An 8638-nucleotide genomic window follows, 5' to 3' on the forward strand; every position below is an offset into this window, starting at 1 on the left:
TGTCTGTGATTCATATATATATATATTATTCTTTTTTTGCATCCTTTTTAATTAGGCAAGTCAGTTAAGAACAAATTCTTATTTACAATGATGGCATACCGTGGCCAAACCCGGATGACACTGGGCCAATTGTGCGCTGCCCTATGGGATATGTTTATAATACTGTAATAAGCTCACATAGTTGCTGTCACAAATTCCAAACTTCACAGTTGTCACTGGTCATGGATAGTAATTTCTGAGTGAGCAAACAATTTATTTACTCAAAGCATCCATATAAATACATTTTTATCTGTTTTTGTTCTATGGCAGACCAATGTTTTGGGGGAGATTTGTATAAAAAAATGAATGAATGCAAATACGTCAAATTGCTTTGTGTTCTACTTGTAGCCCTGGTGGTCCAGAAAATAACATTGTAAAACACTTCATTGTGAGGTTAAATTTAAGGGCTGGATATGCAGATAAATGAAAGCTAATGGAAAACTGGGTTTTGGGACTGATGAGGTTAAGTAAGGAGCCTTTTCAAGTGCAACTTTAGTAAGGGTGGTTTTGGGAAACATCTCTGAGATTTAACGATGCGGCTACGAAGGTACTAACGATGAACTTAGCCTTGAGATGCGTTTGTTAAACCGGGCCTGTCATGCCAAAAAGTCCCCCCTCCCCTCCCCCTGCGTCACAATGGGGTTCGATGAGTTCTAGCTTCTGTTGCTATCGCTGTTGCTAGGGCCGTTGCTAGGGCTGTTGCTAGAACTTCCAAAACATTATTTGGCATGACAGGCCCTGTATAAGATTGTCAGCTAAATGACTAAAATGTAAACGTAAAATGTAGAGGTCAAAGTTCATGAGTTGAAACTAGGTTAAAATAGTTCTATGTAGCACCACATGGTGGTGCTATGCTTCACACAACCTGCGTTAAAAATATTGAAATGCAATTTTACAGTGAACTGAAATATATATAATTATCCATTAGTGGTTTAAAAAGTCACGTTTTTTTAAAAGATCATTGTAGAATTGTCAGTTATGCAAATGTATATTTAATTTGTGAGTTATCACAGGAGTTAATGTAACCTAATGTCTTAATATTGTGTATCATATCAAAGGTTTTGAGATTGGTGACCCCTATACAGGACAGGAGACATTAGGTTGTAATAATTTAATTAAAACCAGTTGAAACCTGTAGAAAGCAGATTCAGCTAGAATGGTTGAAGTAGACCAGAACTTTTAGGAGCAGCAGAGGTAACCTACTTAGCCACCGGAGCCCCGGAACAATGTTTTCCACACACAACCATTCCTTTACCCTCATTTCTACACTCGTCCTCTGCAGACCAAAGGGACTTCTCAAATGGAACCCTATTCCTTACATAGTGCACTACTTTTGACTAGAGTCCTATGGACCCTGACCAGAACCCTATGGACCCTGACCAGAACCAAATGGGCCCTGACCAGAACCTTATGGACCCTCCTGACCAGAACCCTATGGACCCTCCTGACCAGAACCCTATTTGCCCTGACCAGAACCCTATGGACCCTCCTGACCAGAACCCTATGGACCCTCCTGACCAGAACCTTATGGGCCCTGACCAGAACCTTATGGACCCTGAACAGAACCCTATGGACCCTGACCAGAACCTTATGGACCCTCCTGACCAGAACCCTATTTGCCCTGACCAGAACGCTATGGGCCCTGACCAGAACCGTATGGACCCTCCTGACCAAAACCTTATGGGCCCTGACCAGAACGCTATGGGCCCTGACCAGAACCGTATGGGCCCTGACCAGAACCGTATGGGCCCTGACCAGAACCGTATGGGCCCTGACCAGAACCTTATGGACCCTCCTGACCAGAACCCTATGGACCCTCCTGACCAGAACCCTATGGACCCTCCTGACCAGAACCTTATGGACCCTCCTGACCAGAACCCTATGGACCCTCCTGACCAGAACCTTATGGACCCTGACCAGAACCTTATGGACCCTCCTGACCAGAACCTTATGGACCCTCCTGACCAGAACCTTATGGACCCTCCTGACCAGAACCCTATGGACCCTCCTGACCAGAACCTTATGGACCCTCCTGACCAGAACCCTATGGACCCTCCTGACCAGAACCTTATGGACCCTCCTGACCAGAACCGTATGGACCCTCCTGACCAGAACCGTATGGACCCTCCTGACCAGAACCGTATGGACCCTCCTGACCAGAACCCTATGGACCCTCCTGACCAGAACCCTATGGACCCTCCTGACCAGAACCCTATGGACCCTCCTGACCAGAACCTTATGGACCCTCCTGACCAGAACCTTATGGACCCTCCTGACCAGAACCCTATGGACCCTCCTGACCAGAACCCTATGGACCCTCCTGACCAGAACCCTATGGACCCTCCTGACCAGAACCTTATGGACCCTCCTGACCAGAACCTTATGGAACCTCCTGACCAGAACCGTATGGACCCTCCTGACCAGAACCGTATGGACCCTCCTGACCAGAACCGTATGGACCCTCCTGACCAGAACCCTATGGACCCTCCTGACCAGAACCCTATGGACCCTGACCAGAACCTTATGGGCCCTGACCAGAAACCTATGGACCCTGACCAGAACCCTATGGACCCTCCTGACCAGAACCCTATGGACCCTGTTCAAAAATAAAGATCTATACAGGGAATTGAGTGTCATTTTGGGATGCATTATCTGGCGATATGTAAAATGCCATATGGATGATAAAATATATATTATAATATTATATATTGGCCTATATTATGATATAATATAGGCCAACCTAAGCTAATTAGACATATGACTTACATAGTAGATGTAGCAATTACTTAATATAATATTCAACATAATATATAATGTTTCAACATACAAGTTTGTTCTATAGCTGGAATCTTATTGGACAGATTATGTTAGACCTTGTTAGACCTGAGGAAGAATGTTTTTGCTGTTTCCTGTCCATGTTCTAGTCTGCTGTATGATTCTGACTGTTTCATTGATGCCTAGTCACTTTACCCTGCCTTCAGGTACGTATCTACCTCAAATACCTTATTATAATCTATCCTGATGCCTAGTCACTTTACCCTGCCTTCAGGTACATGCCTACCTCAAATACCTTATTATAATCTATCCTGATGCCTAGTACCTGAAGGCAGGGTAAAGTGACATATCTACCTCAAATACCTTACTATAATCTATCCTGTTGACTAGTCACTTTACCCTGCCTTCAGGTACATATCTACCTCAAATACAGTACCTTGTACCTCTGCACATTGATCTGGTACTCGCTGAATATAGCTCTATTCTTGTGTATTTCATTTTGCTTACTTAGGGCTTGTAAGTAAACATTTCACAGTAAAGTATACATCTGTTTTATTCGGCACGTGACAAATAAATGTCAATATGATTTCAATTTGATTTGGGATAAACTTAATTAATGACCTATTGCTATTATTGTTGTTATTGCTATTATAGTGGCACAGCGGTCTAAGGCACTGCATCTCGGTGCAAGAGGCGTCACTACAGTCACAGGTTCGAATCCAGGCTGTATCCCATTCGGCCGTGATTGGGAGTCCCACAGGGCGGCGCACATTTGGCCCAGCGTCGTACGGGTTTGGCCGGTGTAGGCCGTCATTGTAAATAATAATTTGTTCTTAACTGACTTGCCTATTTAAATAAAGGTTACATTTCAAATAAATAAATATAAATGATTGAGAGGGAACATGCACGTAGCATTTTGTTGGACCGTGACTACCATGTGTATTGTGTGTCTACGACAAATAGACGTAATCGTGAATTATTGCTCACCCGGTCCTCCTATTCATGTTATGACTACTGTAGTAGTATATGTGTAGATTATTAAGTATAATTCAGAAGAATTTATGTCTCTGGGCTGGCGTGTGTGTGTTTGCGTGCTTGCACACTCTGAGACCATGTCATGAGTCAGGCTCTAGAATACTCTCTTGGTTCTTTCTGCTTTGTTCAGCACTTTCCTTCCCATCACAAATGGCACTCTATTCCCATAGGGCTTTGGTCAAAAGTAGTGAACTACACAGGGCATATAGGGTGTCATTTGGGACGCCACCTTCTTCTACAGCAATGACCATTGCTGATATGTTTTACTCCATGTTACTCATCAAAAATATTTACAATCACTATTTACTTTAAATAATAAATGAATGTACATTTGTATATTCATTTCATTCAATGTTCTATTTTTGAATGCCTTTTTTATAGAAGAACATTCTGAATAAACTAATGTGTAATAAGCACCTATTGGGTCAATAATTCAATTTGTGTTTCGTCTACATGTTAATGTAATTGTTAATAAATAGGTTATAGGTGAAGCAATATGTTAGGCTATGGCTACTGTCAAGTTATCCTATCGAACTACTATGCATTTGTATCCTATTCTCCCTTGATTAAACTAACTTCACGCTGTTTCTCCTTGCTATGTCATAAATTGGACAGGTTGTTGCTGTTTGGTTTACGTCGAGGTTAGGCAGCCTTCCATACCGGAGAGACCCCGCTAATCGAGTTGCTCCTCTCGGTGGTGGTGGTGGTGTGTGGAAGGCTTGTTAGCGAGATAAACAAGCAGCCAGCCAGCCAGCAGCACAGAGCAGTCGGAGGAACATGGCGGCAGCACAGTTAGCTAGCAGTATATCTGTTTCCCTCAACAGAAGGTCAGACCGGGTTTAACACACGGGATTTAACAGAGAACAAGCGACGGAAAGTTTCAAGTCGTAAGTACGCCTGTTGGCTTTTGTTGTTTCGGTTGGTTTGCTGTGTTTTTTTTTGGTGTGAAATTCGTGCCCACATTTCGTGAGTGATTCAATCTCGGTTGTGTGATGCAGTATCGATTAGCTACGTTAACGTTAGCTTGCTAAGCAAGGCAACGCTGAACTGCTAGCTAGCCTACCACAGTGCCAGCTAGCTAGACATTTTTGCCTTGCCACTTTAGTGAGTTCGTAAGTTGTTCCCTTGCAATTCTTGGCCCATTTTCACTACTTGTCTTAAGGGCCTTGGCAGATATACAGTGTTTTTTGCATGTGTAACAAATGCATTGTGCACCAGTGAATATGTTGTATTTCTGAGTGTGCTTGTCAGTGACTGAAGTTCACCTATTCAATCGCGCTATCTACCAAGGCTAGAAACCATTATCCAGCTACAACAGTGGACACTGTGAATGTTTTCAGAGACCCTCTCCGTGTCTATTTAACTGTTTTTGTTCAGGCTTTTAAATTCAGCGGAGGGATCGGATTGCTCATATCCTGAATCACCCTTACCTAACTATATAAATTAAAAAGGTAAACTCATTTGTTTACGTAATTCTCCCTATATCAGTGACTTTGAGTCAGCTTTCTTTCTGCACCATGTATGGTTGCTTTGCTTGCTTTGCTGCAATGTCGCTCCGTGGCAAAGTTGCAACGTTACACCAGTGGTGTCCCGTTTCCTCAATAGCGGTGTGCAACTGACAGACCTCCGAAGTAGTAACACTGATGCTGAGTTCCTGTGGAATCTCACCAAGTCAGTCTAGTGATGATTTTGTGAACCACCCCCCCCCCCTCCTTAGACTGTTTCGTTTTGAAGAAATGTTATACATTGCTTTGTCTTTTCTCTCTCCGTGGGGGCAGTAAACCCCCCCCCCCCCCCCTTTATTTCATACACAGACAAAATGTTAACCAAAAATTGTGCTTTGCTTAAATATCAGACTGATTAGCCATGGAGTAACCATGGTAACAGTCCCAAAGGTAGTCGCTGTAAAATATTCTCTACCAGTAGATTGAGGAAAATGTATATTGGACTTTACTTTACCAGTTGTCAGTTTTGTTGGTGCTTTTGCCGGGAAGGTAGTGGAGATCAAATATAAACAGTAAAGTGTTGTTTACTCACCTTTTTTTGCAGCGCCGGTAGGTTCTGTCACTTGTATTTTCCATCTCCTAATGCGTTTCATGTGATGCACAATGTGGAAACAATAGCCGAATTTATGTATTTTAATTTTATTTTGTCTTTATTTAACTAGGCAAGTCAGTTAAGAACAAATTCTTATTTACAATTATGGCCTGCTACGGCCAAACCCGGACGACTCTGAACCAATTGTGCGCCACCCTATAGGACTCCCGGCCGGTTGTGATACAGCCTGGATTCGATCCTGTCTGTAGTGACGCCTCCATCACTGAGATGCAGTGCCTTGGGAGCCCCATGTAACCGAAATATGTCAATTAAAGCAGGTTGCCTCAAAATAAGTTGGAAGTGCTTTTGAAATTTGCCAGCTGATCGCAGTGGGACAACTTTAGCCAGTGGTGGGAAAAGTACCCAATTGTCATACTTGAGTGAAAGTAAAGATACCTTAATAGAAAGTTACTCAAGTAAAAGTGGAATTCACCCAGTAAAATACTACTTGAGTAAAAGTATTTGGTTCTAAATATACTTAAGTATCAGGAGTAAAAGTATAAATCGTTTCAAATTCCTTATTAAGCAAAGCAGACTGCACCATTTTCTTGTTTTTAAAATTTATGGATAGCCAGGGGCCACATTCCAACACTCAGACATAATTAACAAATGAAGCATTTGTGTTTAGTGAGTCAGCCAGACCAGAGGCAGAAGGGATGACCAGGGATGTTCTCTTGATAGGTGCCTGAATTGGACCATTTTCCTGTCCTGCTAAGCATTCAAAATGTAACAAGTACTTCTGAGTGTCATGGATAATGTTTGGGAGTAAAAAAAGTACATTATTTTCTTTAGGAACGTAGTGGAGTAAAAGTTGCCCAAAATATAAATAGTAAAAGAAAGTACAGATACTCAAAAACAAAATGACTTAAGTAGTACTTTAAAGTTTTTTTTACTAAAGTACTTCACACCACTGACTTCAGGTCTGTGCTTCGGTTAAGTGTTGTTGACATGATGTGAATTGCATCAGTATTTAACCGATATACAGGCCAGCATACTGAAAGTTGGCTTAGTAACACTATTCTGTGCACATTATGTCTCAGATTATGTCTCAGATTATGTCTCAGATTATGTCCTACATAAGGACAAAAACAATGGACAACGGGTAAAGTACGTTCAAATTAAGTTTATTCCACATTCTTCCTTTTTAATAAGACTAATTCACAAAAAAAAAGTGAGCCTACATATTTAAGACTAGAGGAGTCTTCCACTCTCGGATTCATTGAGGCTAATTTGCCACACTTATTTTTTCCTGCTATTTGGTGTATCTGAAAGGGGGTGGGGCGTACCCCATTCATAGACACTGACTACCTTTAGTGCCTAATGACGATAAGTTTATATATATATATATATATAAGTCCCGAGTCCGTACGGGAGTTGCAGCGATGGGACAAGACTGTAACTACCAATTGGAAACCACGAAATTGGGGAGAAAAAGGGGTATACCTGCAAGGAAGGGGTCAATAAAAGGGCTGTTTAATAGGGTCGTATAAATCTTGATTTATCCAAAAGAAAAATACAGGTAATGTTACCACATCTTTTGTCTGAAATGGGTACAAGGGAGTCAATAGCCAACGTACATTTTAGGAGGATGAAATGGGTTTTTGAAAGACCGATTTACAATCGACCCCGGCGAGGGTGTGTTATAACGTGTATAGTGACAGTGGTGGATGTTCTCTCATGTCTCGCTGAACCTGTTTTACATCATGGGCTGATTTACATGATACTGGCCACACCTCCCCTTTTCATTGAGTTGTGCAATTTCATTTTATTGATGTTTTGTTGGCTGCTGAGTCGGCCTATTTTCCATGTTTTATATGAAGACACTAGCCTCATATATGAATCCTTAGTATTGATTTTAATGAACATACCTGTAAGGTCCCACAGTTGATCAGTGAATTTCATACACAGATTCAACCACAAAGACCAGGGAGGTTTTCCATTGCCTTGCAAAGAAGGGCACCTATTGGTAGATGGAGAAAAATAAAGCAGACATTGAATATCCCTTTTGAGCATAGTGAAGTTTATCATTACACTTTGAATGGTGTATCAATACTTCCAGTCAATACAAAGATACAGGCGTCCTTCCTAACTCAGTTACCGGAGAGGAAGGAAACCACTCAGGGATTTCACCATGAGGCCAATGGGGACTTTTTAAAACAGTTACAGAGTTGAATGGCTGTGTAAGGAGAACTGAGGCTGGATCAACAACACTGTAGATTCTCCACAATACTAACACAAATGACAGAGTGAAAAGAAAGAACCCTGTACATAACACATTTGACATTTACTATAGAAACTCATTGAATAACAGATTTACTACATGGAACAACAAATAGTCAAAATCTTTTAGTTTGTTCTGAAGTGTCTGTTCTATATCTGAGAAATAGAATAAAGATCAGGATATATCTTTATATATATATATATATATATATATATATATATATATATATATATATATATTTTTTTTAACATGTATTTAAACCCTTATTTTAGGCACTAAACTATCTCCATATATAGTTCAATACATTTAAAAAAAAATTGGTACCAGGGGACCTTCAGACTAGTCTTGTGGGGCTTGTGGGCATCCTAGAGGCTTGTGGAAGTCATATTGGTAAGTCATATTGGTGTGTAGTCCAAACTGTTCGGACACAACACACAGAAGATGACAGAAGATGGCTGTACCGACTTCAGA

Source organism: Salvelinus fontinalis, chromosome 25 (assembly GCF_029448725.1).
Source record: "Salvelinus fontinalis isolate EN_2023a chromosome 25, ASM2944872v1, whole genome shotgun sequence".
Lineage (NCBI taxonomy): Eukaryota > Metazoa > Chordata > Actinopteri > Salmoniformes > Salmonidae > Salvelinus > Salvelinus fontinalis.